Source organism: Thamnophis sirtalis, unplaced genomic scaffold (genome assembly GCF_051295495.1).
Source record: "Thamnophis sirtalis isolate CommonGarterSnake01/CBP01778 unplaced genomic scaffold, rThaSir2_p1.2 scaffold_3, whole genome shotgun sequence".
NCBI classification, from domain to species: domain Eukaryota; kingdom Metazoa; phylum Chordata; class Lepidosauria; order Squamata; family Natricidae; genus Thamnophis; species Thamnophis sirtalis.
Window position 1 is genome coordinate 82,493,294 of NW_028261383.1, and position 16,534 is coordinate 82,509,827.

Genomic DNA, 16,534 nt, shown 5'->3' on the forward strand with positions numbered 1-16,534 from the left:
GCTGAGAATGTTGTCTTTGGAAAGCAGAAATCATGTTCCTTTAAAAAATTTATCACAATGAAAAGGCAACAGAGAATTGTGTGCTATGTATATTTACTCATATTCATGTTTTATGGCTTTAGCATGCCTCTCAAGTATTATATAAAAATATATGTTCTCTGGGTGTAGTGGCTAAATAAATGCTAAATTGCATTAGCAACAAAAACTTCCTATCTCAAACAATATTTTATGGCATTACAAGCTGGGAGTCTATGTTTATCACGGAATTTCAATATGCTCTCTTATCAAACTGCCCAACATTACCAGGAAAAATGAATGACATAAGGAGCGTATTGTGCAAGCCGAAGAGAGAAGACTAATTTACAAATTTATCCACATAGACCCAGAAGAAATGGGATGGTAAAGGGGAAAACTCAATATAAAAACAGCACACAAAGAGAGGAAATTTTGCTTGTTGAAATGTATTCAAGAAATAACTTCTAGAAAAATAAAGCATTAATGAAATGCATCTGAAGCAGTGGAAATTTGGAGTCAAATTTTTACTCAGTGCTGGATTGGAATATTGGTTACCGGTTTCTTAGGTTTCCAGGAAGGCTAGAGATGACAGTTACTCTTGTTAATGTAAAGGAGCTTGGAAGGTTCCTGAACTGCCATTCAGCTCCTGGGTCCTCCCATTTCAAATAAAGCCTTGAGGATTTGGGTATCACCCTGGAGCTTCAAAAAAATTGCAAGGCCATCCAACAAAACTGTGAATGAAATGCAAGCACAGAGTCATTGTACCCAGAATTAGTTCATGCTTCCTTGATCCAGTCTTTGGGAAAGGTAACCTAGCACAAAAACTGATTGAGCTTCTGCATCTTTAATAGCTGGGTACAAGAGAGGAGAACACAGAACGGTTTGCTAGGCAAGCCTATTTGTTGAAATGCCATTGCTACATAAGGGACAAAAGGGGCAGGAATTCAGGCTTTTTTGCATCTGTCCATCCTTGACACGCATGTCAGCCCACAATTCCAAAAAAGTTAACTAGTGATGCTTTGTTTTCCTGCATACTGAAAAATACAATTTTGCAGAACTGGAGCAAAACAAACAGAGGATCTATTATGGTCTAGAGGTGGGTTGCTCCAGGTTCAGCTGAACTGGTAGTGGTGGCAGCGGCAGACTCCACCCACCTGTCCAGATGTTTCTGCGCATGTGTAGATGTGTTGTGTGTGCCCGAGCACAAGCGAACGGGTAGTAAACTAGTTAGGAACCAGAGGTGGGTTCCTACCAGTTCGCACCAGTTTGGTAGAACCGGTTCGTCAAATCTACCGAACCGGTTAGAAGAGGTTCCAACAGTGGACCAGGAAAGCAGGCCACACCTACAGAAGAGGTTCCAAAAATTTTTGAAATCCACCACACACACACACACACACACAGACTCACACAGAGAAAGAGAAAGAAAGGAAGAAAGAAAAAAAGAAAAAAAGAAAGAAAAAGTGAGAGAGAGATGAAAGAAAAAAAGAAAAAAGGGACAGAGAGACAAAAGGAAGGAAAGAGAGAGAGAGAAAGAGTGAGTGAGAGAGAGAGAGAGAGAGAGAGAGAGAGAGAGAGAGAGAGAGAGAGAGAGAGAAAACACATGGCCGGCAAGCTACTCCTACCAGGTCACATGGCCAGCAAGCCACTCCCACAAAGGAGGCCACAACCACAGAGTAGGTTCAAAAAATTTTTGAAACCCACCACTGTTAGGAACCCACCACTGGTATGGTCACATACACTTGGTGCTGGCACCGATAGGATCTTTTCAAACGGTTGATGAATCTATATCCCTTATAAAGCCTAGGAGCTCCTAGGCAGGAGGAGGAAAAGCTCAATATCCCAGCTTGGCATGGACTCTGGCCTGCTATAAAACTATTATGGACATTTATTTGTAGTCACATAGAAAAGATTGATGTGGCCTGATAGGTAGAGATGCTAACTCTGATCTATGCTGGAAGCTAGTTCCTTATGCAGCTAACTAACGAAAAATGAGGAGGTGCAAAATTTTACTTACGGTGTAAAAGATTCAAAGGAGAAGTACACCTCTTAGAATCTGTGAGACAGTTCCTCAACCGAGAATAACAATCCTACACACACTATTTTACACCTCATCTTTCTATAAACCCTGAACGACATGCTATTTCTTATTTTTCTTAATTAATTAATTTTGTTATTAAAAAGAAGCAAGCAAACTTTAAATATGGATTGGGAAAAATAATGGTTTGAGATTGGCTAAAATAAGTTAGTGTTAATATAATGTCAATTATAGGTGCCATGGGAAAATAGTTTTCTCACAATATACTAAAGTGAGAAATCAGTAAGTAAATGGAAACAAAAGAGTTAGTCATATACACTACAAAATATTTAATAAAACAGAACAGGAAATTCAATTTTTAAAAAATAATTAACATGCTATATTATAATTATTCCTACATATTTGTTTCCTGGAAAGAAATGGTGAAATCTAAATTCACAAAAATAGGGCTTGAACCTGTAACAACTACTAGAATGACAGATTAACAGATTACTAGTTTGTGTCAGCCCCACTTAGGTAGACCAGATAGGAAATCAACTCCACCAGGAAACTAAAATTCTGTGTTAACGAAAGTATCTGCAATAACAGAATGTTCTGAGTCTGATTGTGGCTGGACTTCCTCCTCCTTATAGTTCACTGAATCAGGGAGGCATCAGTCTGTGTTGCTTCCAAACATTACCTTATTCTGAATTTTAAAAACACTTTAGCCCCTTTTGTCTACACAAAGGATCCTGCATATTTCTGCCAAGGCCATCTTCCTTATTCTCAACAGTGTGGGAGAGAGCCTGGGGAAATTGGAGAGTTTCAGATCCAAGAAATCCACAATTCTGTTGGGAAACTACACTTCATCCCTGACCTGTGTCTTTCCTGGAAGAGAGCTCCCTACTTCGCCTTCTCTACACTTAGACAAATTGAAGGATTGTTTGGCTCCTAGGAAGATAATATGAAGACTGAAGGGTTAATTTACCTAGGGACCATAAATCAAACAATAATCAAATGAATCAGAACAAGTCCAAGTATCAAAACAATGATAGAAATATATAAATAGGAATAGAAAACAGATGCTGTAAAAATGCCATTGGAACAGGCAAAGGGTTTTTTCTGGTCTAGTACTATTTTCAGATGGGATCAATTTCCCTAAGAATAAATGAGAGATGATATAATTGTCACTTCTTGCTGTTTTCCTTCAACATTTATTGATCACAGATATATACTACCTGAGATTTAGGCAGCTTCATTTGTCCATAGGCTTATCTTCTACAAAGAAGCTTCGGTATTTTAAAACAATCACTTAAGCTGGTAGCCATCATATTTTGTGTTTCATAACAAATTATTGTTTATAGAAAATACTGAATTTTCCCAAAGTGAATTCCCTTCAAGTACATAATTATTAAAACACATAAAGATCAAATGCTATAAGGTGGGATGTGTGAGGGGAGAAGAGATACACAACCTGGCACCTTCTACACCTGTCCTGGGTAATATAATCTAAGCCATAGAAATATTAGCTATTCTGTTGGAAGAGAGACACAGAATTAAAGAAGGCTGATTTGGATCTCTATGACTAAGGATAAGTACGGTTTTAAAATGATGCAGAGAGCTTACTTTGAAAAAAAATTCTTTTGATTAAATCAGCATCAGGAATTTAAAAAAATACTGTATGCTAATATTTATTGATTGGAATATATGTTTCTAATCTTCCTGATAAAGCAACCCCATTGATTGTATGGCTAGTATATTTGCTGCCAATACCTTTATGTTACAAGTGCTCCTTAAGCACCTCAGCTCTTTTGCAAGCAAGAATCCATACAAGACCTACAGTAACTCAGGCAGGCCTACTACCAGAGACTCCACATACAGTACATACCATCCCATTGACCCCGAAGGATTTTGCAAGTTTAGCACTTTATGAAGAGCGCTTTCCTTAGAGGGGTGAGGAGCCATGGCCCATGTTGTAGTACCGTAGGGCTGCCTAGTGTCATTCTCCTCCCGCTTTCTCCAGGCACAGCTCTGAGGGATAACCAACAGCTCTCAAGTCTTACCTTGAATCATGCAGGCTCCTGGGGCATTGCCCAGTTCTGTTGCAGGTGATGGAGGTCTGAATGCCTAAGGCAGACTTTGGCTCCTGTTATAAATTAGCTCATCAATCATTAACTGAAAAGAGTAGATAGAAGAGTTCTCCTTCCTTGAAAAATCTTCCTTTTCAGATCGTCGTCAGTGCTGAAGTCTTATTTATGCATTAAATTGTCTTTTATGATTGGGAAGGGAAGCTTGAAACTCCTGAGGCTTTACGTGACTTCCACCCCTAGTCTTGTGGTGGCGTTTTCTCTATTTTTACACAGTGTATGTCCTACGTTCTCCTTTCCGGTTAGTCTGACCACCAGGAGACACTGAATGCTCATTTTCATCTTAATAGCTGTCCAGGTTCTGGCCCTCAGTGGTTGTAGTAAAGGATATATAGAAGTGCCATCAGAAGGGCATACATGTAGTTACAACTATTTATTTAGTAATCATTTGAAATTAGAACTGAAAAAAGTGACATGATTGTTTTTCATATTTTATGACAGTTGTAGCGTCACCATGATCATGTGATAAAAATTCATGCACTTGGCAACTGGTGTGTGTTTATGACAGTTGAACTGTCCTGGGTTCATGTGATCGTCATTTATAGCCTTCCCAGCCGCCTTCTGACAAGTATATGGGGAAAGCTAGATTTACTTAACGACCACATGATTCATTTAACAGCTACAGTGATTTGCTTAACAACTATGGCAAAAAAGGTTGTAAAATGGGTCATAAATCACTTAACAACCGTCTTCCTTAGCAATGGAAATGTTTGGCTCAACTGTGGTCATAAGTAGTGGACTACCTATGTATGATCCACCTTTCCTTAAGCTGTGGGAGCAGAAAAATAAAGATGTTGTTTCATGCCCCCATCAACTCGTTTTACATGACTCTCATTAGGCCCTTTCCTTTCCTATCACCCAGAAGCTTTTCTGAACCACAGCCAACTTCTATATCAGGCACATTTACATTTTATGGGCCCTGCCTCTGTTGAGTGACAGATCAGCCATTAGAGGATCTTGTTTGCTGGATGCTTTGTGTCATCCTGTTTTCAATGGGAAGGAGGGAATGGCAGATCTGCCAAGATCAGTGAATGCAGGGGGAGAATCATCCAAAAGGATGTCCCACTGACAAGGAATGGAGGAGGAGGAGGAGGAGGTGCATGCACTTTTCACCAGCCTAAGTGAGAAGCCTCCAGAAACACTTTGGAAGGCAAGATCACAGTTAGTCTAATTCCAAGGGCCATGGCAAGGAATCAGTATAGATCCCCAGGGACTGCAGCCTGCCCATTCCCTGGTGTGAGGGTGTGGAGAGAAAGAGAAGAGGGTATCAGAAAGAAGACCAGATGCTCCAAAATATAAAGAATATGTAGCGTCTTGGTTCTGACCTCCCCTTTAGCGCCTGCTACCTTCACCATTGCCATGGGATGCAGCTTTCAGGAGATTACGGCTGACAAAAGGCTGCCAACAATCTGAGTCCTCATTTTACCCACTTTGGAAGGATGGAAGACTGAGTCAACCTTGAGCCTGGTGAGATTAGATCTGCCAAATTGCAATCAGCCGAAGTAGCCTGCAGTACTGCACTCTAACCACTGTACCACTGTGGCTCTGTAGCTTTTCTCCTACCCTTTGGCAGCTGCCACTTTCTCTGACTGCTATTAATGGTCTCCCTCAAATAACCCATCCAAATAGTAGCCTTCTCTGCCAGTGCAGCGCATTCTGCCTTTAATCACTTGCTGTCTCCCCTTCCTCCACTGTGGTCTTAAGCCCTCATTTAAATTCTGTAATATGTCTGCAGAAATTAAAGATGGCCTATAAACCATTTTGATATTCCCCTCCCCCCATCTCCATTGTCCTTTCCTACAGTTGTGTTGCAAAAGACTTTCAATAACTCCTGTTTTCCTTGTAATTGCATCTACAGCTAGTACCCAAACAGTTTCTCTTGTCACAGCACAGTGTGACATCCCTAGCTGTGGAATTTTCTGTGGAAAAATGGCTACCTTAGGCCAGATTGCTGTGTTTCTGCCTCATGGTGCTTCTCACCCGTCGGCCTTGAACTCTGAGCCCTGCCTAGGCCAGAAACACCAGCAAAGCAGCAAGGCAGATTTCTTCAATTTGCTGGCTTATTATGCTTTTGACTACACTCTGAAGTAACTGACAAGCATGAGGATTTGTCAGGCGGGGTCTTGTCCTGTTGTGCGGTGGGAGGGGGGGTAGCGTAGCTTCCCCAGTGACCTACTTTCAGGAACAAATGCAGATTGTGCAGTTTCCATTCAGGCATAAATTGAAGGAGGCCTGAGCAAATGAGAGGATTGGTGAATGTATCTTCCTACATTCTAATCACTAATATTTTAGCATGTTATTAGCCACATATCAACCCAACTAAGATTCCTTAGAAGTCGGGGTTTCCTTTAACAAAGCCCCAAGAATGAAGAACAATACAGACAACAGGATATAAGATGGTCTTTCCGTGGAAGTTGAAAAGTTTTGGAAAGTGAAGAAGTAAATCATCATGACATCAAATCAAACTGCTAAATTTATAATGGCAAAAGTAAAAATGGGTCTTAGGCTGCAATCCTTTGTCGGCTTATGTAGGTGGAAGGTCCATTAAACAAGCCTGATTTTGAGTGACATGGCTACTGGACTGAATGCCCTGCTAGTTACTTTAAGATGAGGAGTGAGCAAAGGCAGCTTGACACTTGAGTGTAATTAATAAGCCAAGTTTTTGGCTGTTGTCACCGCATTGATGATGTCACATTGATGACGTCGCAGTTTTAGCGCCACGGTTTTGTCGGCGTGCTTTTGTCATGCGCACATTTGTCGGGTCACGGCAAAGAAAAACTTCCCATCTTCCAGCTATTGTAGACCTAAACCCTTCTTTTCCCTGACCACAAAATGTTGGCAGAAGCTAACATCATCCAGAAGACATTTGTCATAATGGCTAAGTTTATGTGACACAATTGCCAACCTGAACGAAGGACATCTTTATTATTTCCCTCTTAGCAGTTTTGTGATGTTTTTGTGTCTTATTCTGTCACTGTGGGAAAGAATGTGAGGCGGGAAAGTTATTCACTGTTTTTCCTCCTGATGAACCTTTCATCTTCACCTTTGATGGGGTATAGCTTGCTGGCTGGAAATAGGAAATTGCCCTGTTATCACTCAGGCTTGGAAGATTGACCATTTATTTATTTTGACATACTTCATGCACAGCTAGGCTGTAGCACAGTTGGGAAGACTGCTCTTTAAAAATCTGCAAAGAAAAAAGAAACACCTGTGTTTGCTCTGACAAGTTACCAAGGGTGTTAAATCAGTGTTCTTTCCACTGGAAAGGCAGATTTTTTTCAACTTTGAAAGGTGAGGATATCTTTTAAGACACCTTTTAAGTATTCTTAAGGATGAGAAAGGAGATCAAAGCATTCACAAGAGTGAAAGAGCTCCAGAATTCCAGAGGAGCCGAGAGATCCAAAGGCAACCACGAGGGTACATAATTAACAAGGTACACCTCTATACAGCAGCCTGGCTGCCAAAGGCCATGCCCCCCCCCTATTATTTCTCTGAGGTTGATTAAGTGATTTTCCTGGGTTTGTCCTTCTGCAGTGCCCATTCCCTTGGAAAGAGTGAAAAATCAAGTGAGGAAGTGAAAAACTGTTTTGAAAGTGGGTGAATTGGACTAAACAAGGAGCCCACAGCAGGTTGAATCAGTGGTGAAATTCATTATTTTTTTTACTACTGGTTCTGTGGGCGTGGCTTGGTGGGCATTTTGCAAAATCTCCATTCCCACCCCACTCCAGGGGAAGGCTACTGCAAAATCCCCATTCCCTCCCCACTCCTGGGGGAAGGATATTGCAAAATCTCCATTCCCACCCCACTCTGGGGCCAGTCAGAGGTGGTATTTGCTGGTTCTCCAAACTACTCAAAATTTCCACTACCAGTTCTCTAGAACCTGTCAGAACCTGCTGGATTTCACCCCTGGGGTGAATGGAATGAAAGATAAAAGTGATGATGTGATCTCGGGTGTGACTGAAAGTGGGAAGTCCTGGAAAGAGAGTTTCAAACACTTGTCCGTGAATGAAAGGGATCTGCCAAGGAATGGAATAGAAACAAATACAATGAATATTAGTATCTGAATAAGAAATAATGAAAACATAGTTAAATACTGTATAAATGTTTGCTGCATGTGTACTGCAACTGGAAAAAATGCTAAAATATTTTTGTTTTGTTGTGGTTTTTTAGAGAAGGTGCACCATATCTCACATATGTGCAAAGACTACCATTTGTGCCTGATGATTGGGAAAATGTCATTATTATTCCCTTAAGTAGGAGAAAAAAGGATAGCAGTAAATACAAAAACTACATGGGAGGTTTTGTTAATTTCCTCAGAATATGATGTTGAGTGTACAAGAACTGAAAAGGAAGTGCAATGCAGTGCATATCAGGCAGGTGGTGTGCAGTCCAAATTTTTGCTCTTCAACTGTCATAAGAAATGTTAGAAAAAAGGAGTTTTGTATGTTTCTTGATTTAAAGACTATGAGTAAGTGAATAGGATTGAATTAAGGAACATTTGACTGAATATAAAGTTGAAGGCTGAATTTGATGGACAGCCTATGGTGAAAGTCAAAAGTGCACGGCAATAAATGAAATATTTTGCAAATGATCCAACACATAGAAGATATTTAAAAAGAATATGCCATCTTCCTATGGTTATTTAATATATTTTTTTCAATGAATGCATAGAGTGATGTTAAATACATTGTTGTTGGAAGTATGCATGGGCAGGTGCTTTTAAATGTAGATAATGTTTTGTCATTGAGAACCCAAATAATTTGCAGAAAATGTTGATTAGATTTGAAACTAAATATTTCAAAGAATAAGAACACTTCTTTGACCAGGAAAATGGAGTGAAATGATTACACGTTATAAATGATGAAAAAATAAGTGCAGGTGATCCTTATTTAACAACCATTCGTTCAGTGATTGTTTAAACCAGAGATGGGTTCCTACCAGTTCAGACCGGTTTGGCCAAGTAGGTAGTAACTCAGCCTGCCACGCCCCCGAACCGGTTCTCGCGGTCGCCATCTTGTTTTTTGCTTCTGTGCATGCGTAGAAGCAATTTTTTAGTACTGCGCATGCACTCATTGCGCATATCAAACACGTGCGCGCAACGCATCTCTTAGCAAACCAGCAGTAGCAGTAGCTGGAACCCACCCCTGGTTTAAACTTGTGACAGTGTTGCATAAATGGCACTTATGACCAGTTTTTTTTTTTTTTTTGTAAAAAAAAATTTTAAATTTATTTTCAAAACAAACATACAACTCCTCCTTCTTTACATACTGTAGAAAGTGTATCAGCTGGTTACAAAAGGCTTTTGTGCATCTCTTCCACCATCATCAAGTATAATTCATATGAATTCAAATATCTTAACTCAAATATTTATTATATTAGCATCATCATGCCTCCACTTTTATTTGACTATAATTATTTAAACATCCTTCGTGACCAGTTTTTGAGGTTCTGACCATTGCAGTGCTCCTTTAGTCACATGGTTGTCATCCAGGCATTTGGCAACTGTCCTGGATTTCTGCCCTTTGCAGCATCCCAAGCTCACACAATTGCACCTTCTCTCCTGGAAGTAAAGTTCCATTGGGGAACCAAAAGAAAATCAGAAGTTGAAATTAGCTGAGGTTCCTGCTTAACCAGAGTCTGCTGGAACAGCCAGTGTTGAACAGCATCAGTGGTGGGATTCAGCCAGTTCGCACCTATTCAGGAGAACCGGTTGGTAACTTTCTAAGTAGTTCAGAAAACTGATTGTTAGAAGAAATCTCCTTCCCCCCCCCTTTACAGGGCTAATCCTGTAAGGAAGGCAGGAAGGAAACATTCTAGTGTTGTTTCTAGCCTGATGTTTATTGACCTGCTTACAGAAACTGCCTCTCCAGTTAACCCTTATTACATTGTAACAGCTAAGGTGAAGCGTCTGGTTCACCGATAAAAGGGCGAACGACAAAACTGCGCCCGACTAAACTGCGTCGCTGACGTCATCAACAGGGCGGCAACAGCGCGGAGACAGAAGCACGCTGTAAACCAGTGATGGGCAACCTTTTTGGCGTGGTGTGTCAAAAATCGGCAAAAAATCGAGCATAACTTGCGTTGTGTGTCACTTCGACAAAAACATAATTTTGCGCAATTTATAGTTTAAACTACAAAAATATATAATTGCAATATAATTGTATTTAATAAACCAAAAACAAATTATTTAACATAGCTGCTTAGTAACTTCTTTGTTCATCAGTCGATTTCGTATGTTGCCCTTGATATTATTATCAGCATCACTTACCAACGGTCCTGCTTAGCAACCAAAATGTTGGCTCAGAAACTCTGGCATTGAAGCGTGCAAGTCTTAAAGCTGTCAAGTTACAAGAACCTTGCACCCCTAACCTTTTAGGAAAAAAACCCCAGGGGTCTTCAAACCTGACAGCTTTAAGCCTTGTGGACTTCAACTCTTCAACTAAAAGAGAGACTGATAAATATTAAAAAAAATAAAACCAAAAAGCAGCTACTGCAGTGGCTTAGAATTTTACTCAATTACTGTTGAGCCCATGGAAAGTTCTGCAGCCCCAGGAGCAAAGGAAGGGGGATGGAGAGAGAGAGATTGGCTGTTTGGGGTGCTTGAAACCACCTGGCCCTCCCCAAAGGAAACGCTCATTTGCAGGATGAGCCTCAACTGGCTCTGCCCAGCGGGGTTACCCCAAGCGCCATTGGGCAGCGACGGATGCTTATCCTTTTTCCTTCGGCTGCTTCAGCTGGGACTTCAGACACCCCAAGGGAGGGACTTATCGGGCCTCCCCCTCCCCACCCTTTGAATGAAGGTGTGATATGGCTCCTCCATCCCTGCTCTTTAACCCAGCCAGAATTACAGGAGGGCTGCCCCCGTTCTGCTTTCCGGGGTGGATCTTAGCCGAGGGACACCAAGACCCCAGAATGGGTGGGGGGTGGGGGAAGAGTTTCTTGACGGAGGCCACAATCGACTTTTGGAAGTTGTGTTTTCGTAAAATAAGATTAACCTTAGGATGTGTTTGTTCCGCTCGGCCAGCGGCGTTTTCTCCCACTTAATCCCGGCGGATCCTGATATCTGAGCTGGAAAACTGCAACCCCCCGGAAATGATGACGCCCTGCTGAGTAGCTGGGACTTGCAGAAAAAGGCTGCAGAGAGAGAAGCGTTCGATCCGTAATCCGTCTGTGGGGGGCGCTGGGGACAGGCCGGGCCCCTTCTTCCCACCTCTATCCCCCCCCACTCTTGAGGGACAAGCCCTTTCTCCTGTCCCAACGGTGGAATTTGAGGCTACCTCTGCTTTCCCTCTCCCTCCCTCAGTTGTGCAGCAGCGGCAGCAGCAGCTCTCAGCCTGGGCGGCAGCGTCACACAAGCTGTGGAAGGAGGGGGAGGAGGAGGGAACCAAAGAGAGCTTTTACCGAGTCTGCGCCCCACAGCCAGGACCGTCCTGGCGCCTCAAGCCGCGTTTCTTCCTGCAAAGCCCTTCTGGCGTCAAGCGGAACTCTCGGGTTGCCCGAAGGGCTTTGCAGGAAGAAACGCGGCTTGAGGCGCAAGGACGATCCTGGCTGTGGGGCGCAGACCCGGTAAAAGCCTCTCTTTGGTTGGTTCCCTCCTCCTCCTCCTCCTCCTCCTCCTCCTTCCACAGCCTGCGTGACGCTGCCGCCCAGGCTGAGAGCTGCCGCTGAAACAAGTTTGGGGAGCATGTGCGTGTCACCCGAAATGGCTACGCGTGTCAGCACTGACACGCGTGTCATAGGTTCGCCATCACTGCTGTAAACCCTAAACCTAACCCTAAACCTAATCCTAAACTTAACCCTAAATCTAATCCTAAACCTAACCCTAAACCTAACCATTAACCTAACCCTAACCCTAACCCTAACCCTAACCCTAACCCTAACCCTAACCCTAACCCTAACCCTAACCCTAACCCTAACCCTAACCCTAACCCTAACCCTTAACCTAACCCTAACCCTAACCCTAACCCTTAACCAAACCCTAAACCTAACCCTAACCCTAACCCTTAACCTAACCGTAAACCTAACCCTAAACCTAACCCTAAACCTAACCCTTACCTTAAGTTAAACCGGCTTTCTTTCGACACGCTATTTAAAGCGCCCTTCTTTCTCTGTGCTGGCTGTTGTCGCCACGTTGATGACATCAGCAACGCGGTTTAGTCGGGCGCGGTTTTGTCGTTTGCCCTTTTGTCGGGTCACGGAAGCGTCCATCGACCTGAGTGACCTTGAGTTGGCCACGCCCACCCAGTCACATGACCACTGAGTCCCACCTACCCAGATGGTCATTAGGGCAGAGAACCAGTTGTTAAATTATTTGAATCCCACCACTGAACAGCATGGTTATGTGATGTCCATGCTTCACAACTGCATTCCTTGCAGTGGAAATACTTGTCCCAATTAGCATTGTTCAGTGATTTATATGATAATTTGTGTAACTTGGGACACTTTTTACTAAAGATTTGGCCGGCAGAGTGCTGCTGGAGGCCATTTTGGCTGGCCTTTGATATTAAGAGGCTGGTCCTCGGGCCAGATTTAAGCACCGCACGGCCCTTGTTTAATTTAATTTGTCTGAAGCTAGGATAATATGAACCAGGTCATTTCTGCTTCTAGATTGATTTGCCCAATAATCCATATTTTTAAAATGTCCATGGTATTCTCAGGTGTCTTCTCTAACACTAAAGTTTGAGTGTCAATACTTTTCCAATCCTGCTTCTTCAAACTCCAACTTTAGCTTCCAGCTAGAATCATAGGTAAATAGCTTTGCTTTCACAGTTCTGGTCTTTGTAGGCATAAAGGCATGACATATGAATACAGGGTAGGTCTTGATTAGTACAGATAATGAATCCCATGAAAGGGTAGCATTATTCAAATCTATAGCCAAGTGATATTTCTATGGAAAATATGGTAACTGGTTCCAGCTTGACATAAATAGGCAATGAAAAATTGTAAACATAAATTTTATACGTATATGAATAAAATATTACAGTAAAGAATAAAAGGAACATATGTTTAATTTAAATTCATGGTTTACAAAATTGCAGTGTGGTTATAGAAAGCAAAATAAAATGTAAAAAATTCTACCATGGATTCAGGCATTCCAACATCTCGTCCTATTTTCGTGTTGCTATGACCACGTTCAACTTGTTCAATTGCATCAAATTTTTGCTCTAATGTAATAATAAGCCTCGTCTTTTTTTTTAAAAAAAAGACTTGTATTCTTTTCGCCTGATAGAAGTTTGCCTTTTCTCCATTTTGTTCAGCCAAAGATTAGCAGTGTCTAAAACCCCAAGATCAACTGTGGACGCACTAGCCTCAATTGCGCATGCAGTAGCCTCGCATCCATTGAATCTGGGTTGCATTAAATGAAACTTGGTTTCAATTTACAATTCATATTAAATCAAATACAGGTTCTCATGTTGTGATGGTTGTAAAGCGGGTCATCAAGTGATCAACCCAATTTTATAACCTTTTTTGGGATGGTCATTAAAAAGATGTGATGGTTGTAAAGCAATCACAGTGATTGTTAAATGAACCCATTGTTCACAATGGGTGGTTTTTGCTGGAAACTAGAAATAAACATTGGTTTCCAGTAAAAATGTCATAAATCACAGCCACATGATTACAGAACACTGCAAAAAGGTGGATCAGTTGCTGAACACTGAAAATATGATCCTGTGACTACTGGGGTGGAGTGGGTGGCCATCAGAACTTCAGAACCAAGTCATAATTCCTTTGGAAGAGAGACTCTGTTGTTATCCTCGCTAAGCAACTGGTCCTAAATTGAGGATTACCTATATCACATTACTTGAACTAACACCAATCGCAAGCATCCTATATCTTTTCCAATATCTTTGTGGATAGTCTGACACGTGCTGATCTGCCAATTTCTTGACTGATTCTTCCTTTACTCTTGATGGCTGAAGCAAAAGAACAGATGCATAAAATAATGAATCAAATAGGAGAAGACTGAGAAAATCATGGTGGCATAAAAGAGACTGGTGAGAAGAAAAGGCAATGCATAAATCAATGTACAGATATTTTGAAAGCAAAGCTGGTCAGAAAGGTATGGAGATATACATACAGTCTATAATGTTAAATACTTTTAACTATTTCTTTCTTCCCACTAACACTTGCTTATCTCAAAACAGATATCCACGTAATTAGAATACATTCTAAGAAATTGCAAGAGAGAGCCAAATTTGTGTAGCATTTAAGGCCCCAAGTTAGAAACAGGGAGATTGTGAATTCCCGTCCAGCTTTAGTCAGCAAAGCTCACTGGGTGATCCTGAGCAAGTTGCTCTTTCTCTAAGGTATAGGAAGGCGCCAAGGGATAATCACTTTTGAAATGTTGCTGAGAAAACTTCAGGCAGTAACTCAAGGAGTAAAAAAAAAAACTGCCGGGGGGGGGGGGGAATCCCAACCTCAACCAATAAGAATGTAAATGGCAATGATGCCAAAATTCAATAAAAGTCTTTTATGATAAATCCTCCTTTTTCAGGATTCTCTAACTATTTAAATGAAAACTGGCTTCAGGAGGTAAGCAAACGCTAATGCAAAATATTTAGGCAGCCAAATGTCAATTCAAAATATTTGTTAATAAAGGCTGCTTTTTGGGACGGAGGACTACTTGAAGAAAAATACAGAGAACAGAGTTTTTTTTAGAGTGGAGCGTCATAGATAAAAACTACAGGAGCTCCAAGCTAAGGTGTGAACAGCTTTGAGAAGAGCATTAAAATTACTGGTTTATCTGTACTGTAGTGGTTGGATGTATACATTGTGCAAAACTAACTAAGCAAATAAGATTATGGCTAGTTAAAAAGGTGTTTTGGCTTACTATTGTAGTTTATTCATGGTTAGACAAAACACAGCTAAACAAGAACTGAATCTATCCAGCACTTACTTGGGATTCAATTTGGTCAGGACAATAGCTTTCCTATTATCAACTTTATTTATAAATATGTTTACATATACATACGCATCTCTGTGTTTCTTGTACACGTTTCTTGGATGTCACAGAAAATCCTGTCTCACAGGGATTAAAAACAAAAACAAAATAAGAATCCCTCAAACTGATTCCCCAACCACCAATCCTACAGACTTGTCTGGATTCAGTTTCAATCTGTTAACAAGACTAAATTCAGAGAAGACTACAGCAGTGGCGGGTTTCAATTTTTTTTACTACCGGTCCTTTGAGTGTGACTTATTTTGTGGGTGTGGCTTGGCAATCATGTGATCAGGTGGGAGTGGTTTGTCGGTCATGTGGCTGGGTGGGCATGGGCAATTTAGCCGTCCATTTTGCCAATTTAGCAGTGCATTAAGCAATACACAGCAGCCCCCCTTTTCTATTCTTTTTAATAGTGCTTGAAGTTTTTGCTCTAGTTTTTTTTTACTAGGGGGGAGAGGTTGGCAATGCCTGGGATTTCTGGGAATTTCTCCTCTATGTTAGAGGCACTAAAATAACCAAGATGATGTAAGGTCTGCTGCTGCAGCAGGGGGTTAAACTAGATGACCTCTGAGATCCTTTCCAGCCCTGGATTGCTGTGCGGTTTCAAAGCATCCTCTGAAGCTGTGTCTAGTGCCAGGTTTGTGGTCCTTCCTTCCTCTCCTTTTTTTCCTCTTTCCCTCCCTCCATATCACATTCACTTTCCCTTCCCTTTTTCTCCCTTCCCTCCCTCCCTCCCACTATTGATTAGCTTAGCCTGAGCAAGGATAGCTAGCTGTACTTTCAATAAGCTCTCAGCTCCATGCCAGAGGTCTGGAAACTTGGCAATTTTAAGACTTGTGGACTTCAACTCCCAGAATTCTCCAGCCAGCAAAGCTGAATTCTGCGAGTTGAAGTCCACATGTCTTAAAGTTGCCAAGTTTCCAAATCTCTGCTCCATGCCAGTGGTGGGTTTTGAATCCCGTTGCACCCGTATGGTGCAAAGGGGGCCCGGCGTCCACCACATGAACGCATGCAGCATGCACATGTGTCCTTACCTCTTGCGATGCCTCCGCAAGCCTCCGCAACACTCCAGCTGCTCGGTGGAGCGTTGTGCAGGTGCCATGCGCTCCGTGCACGTGCATGGAAGCGCCGAAGAGCTCAAATACAGGTAAGAAGCTCAGGCAGGCGGGTGGGCTCTCCGGACCACCAGACCGGAACAGTACCCATACCAGGACGTACCGTCTGCAACCCACCATTGTACTATCCTCGATGGCGCCGCCATCGAAGATAGTACCGATACGGTCACATGTCTGCTGGAGTTACTACCTATTCGCTCGTACCGGACTGAATAGGTAGGAACCCACCTCTGGACTACAGACTAGTCCAGGCAGGAAGAAATGTGGGAGTTAAGTAGACCTGTTGGAAAGATGGAAAAGG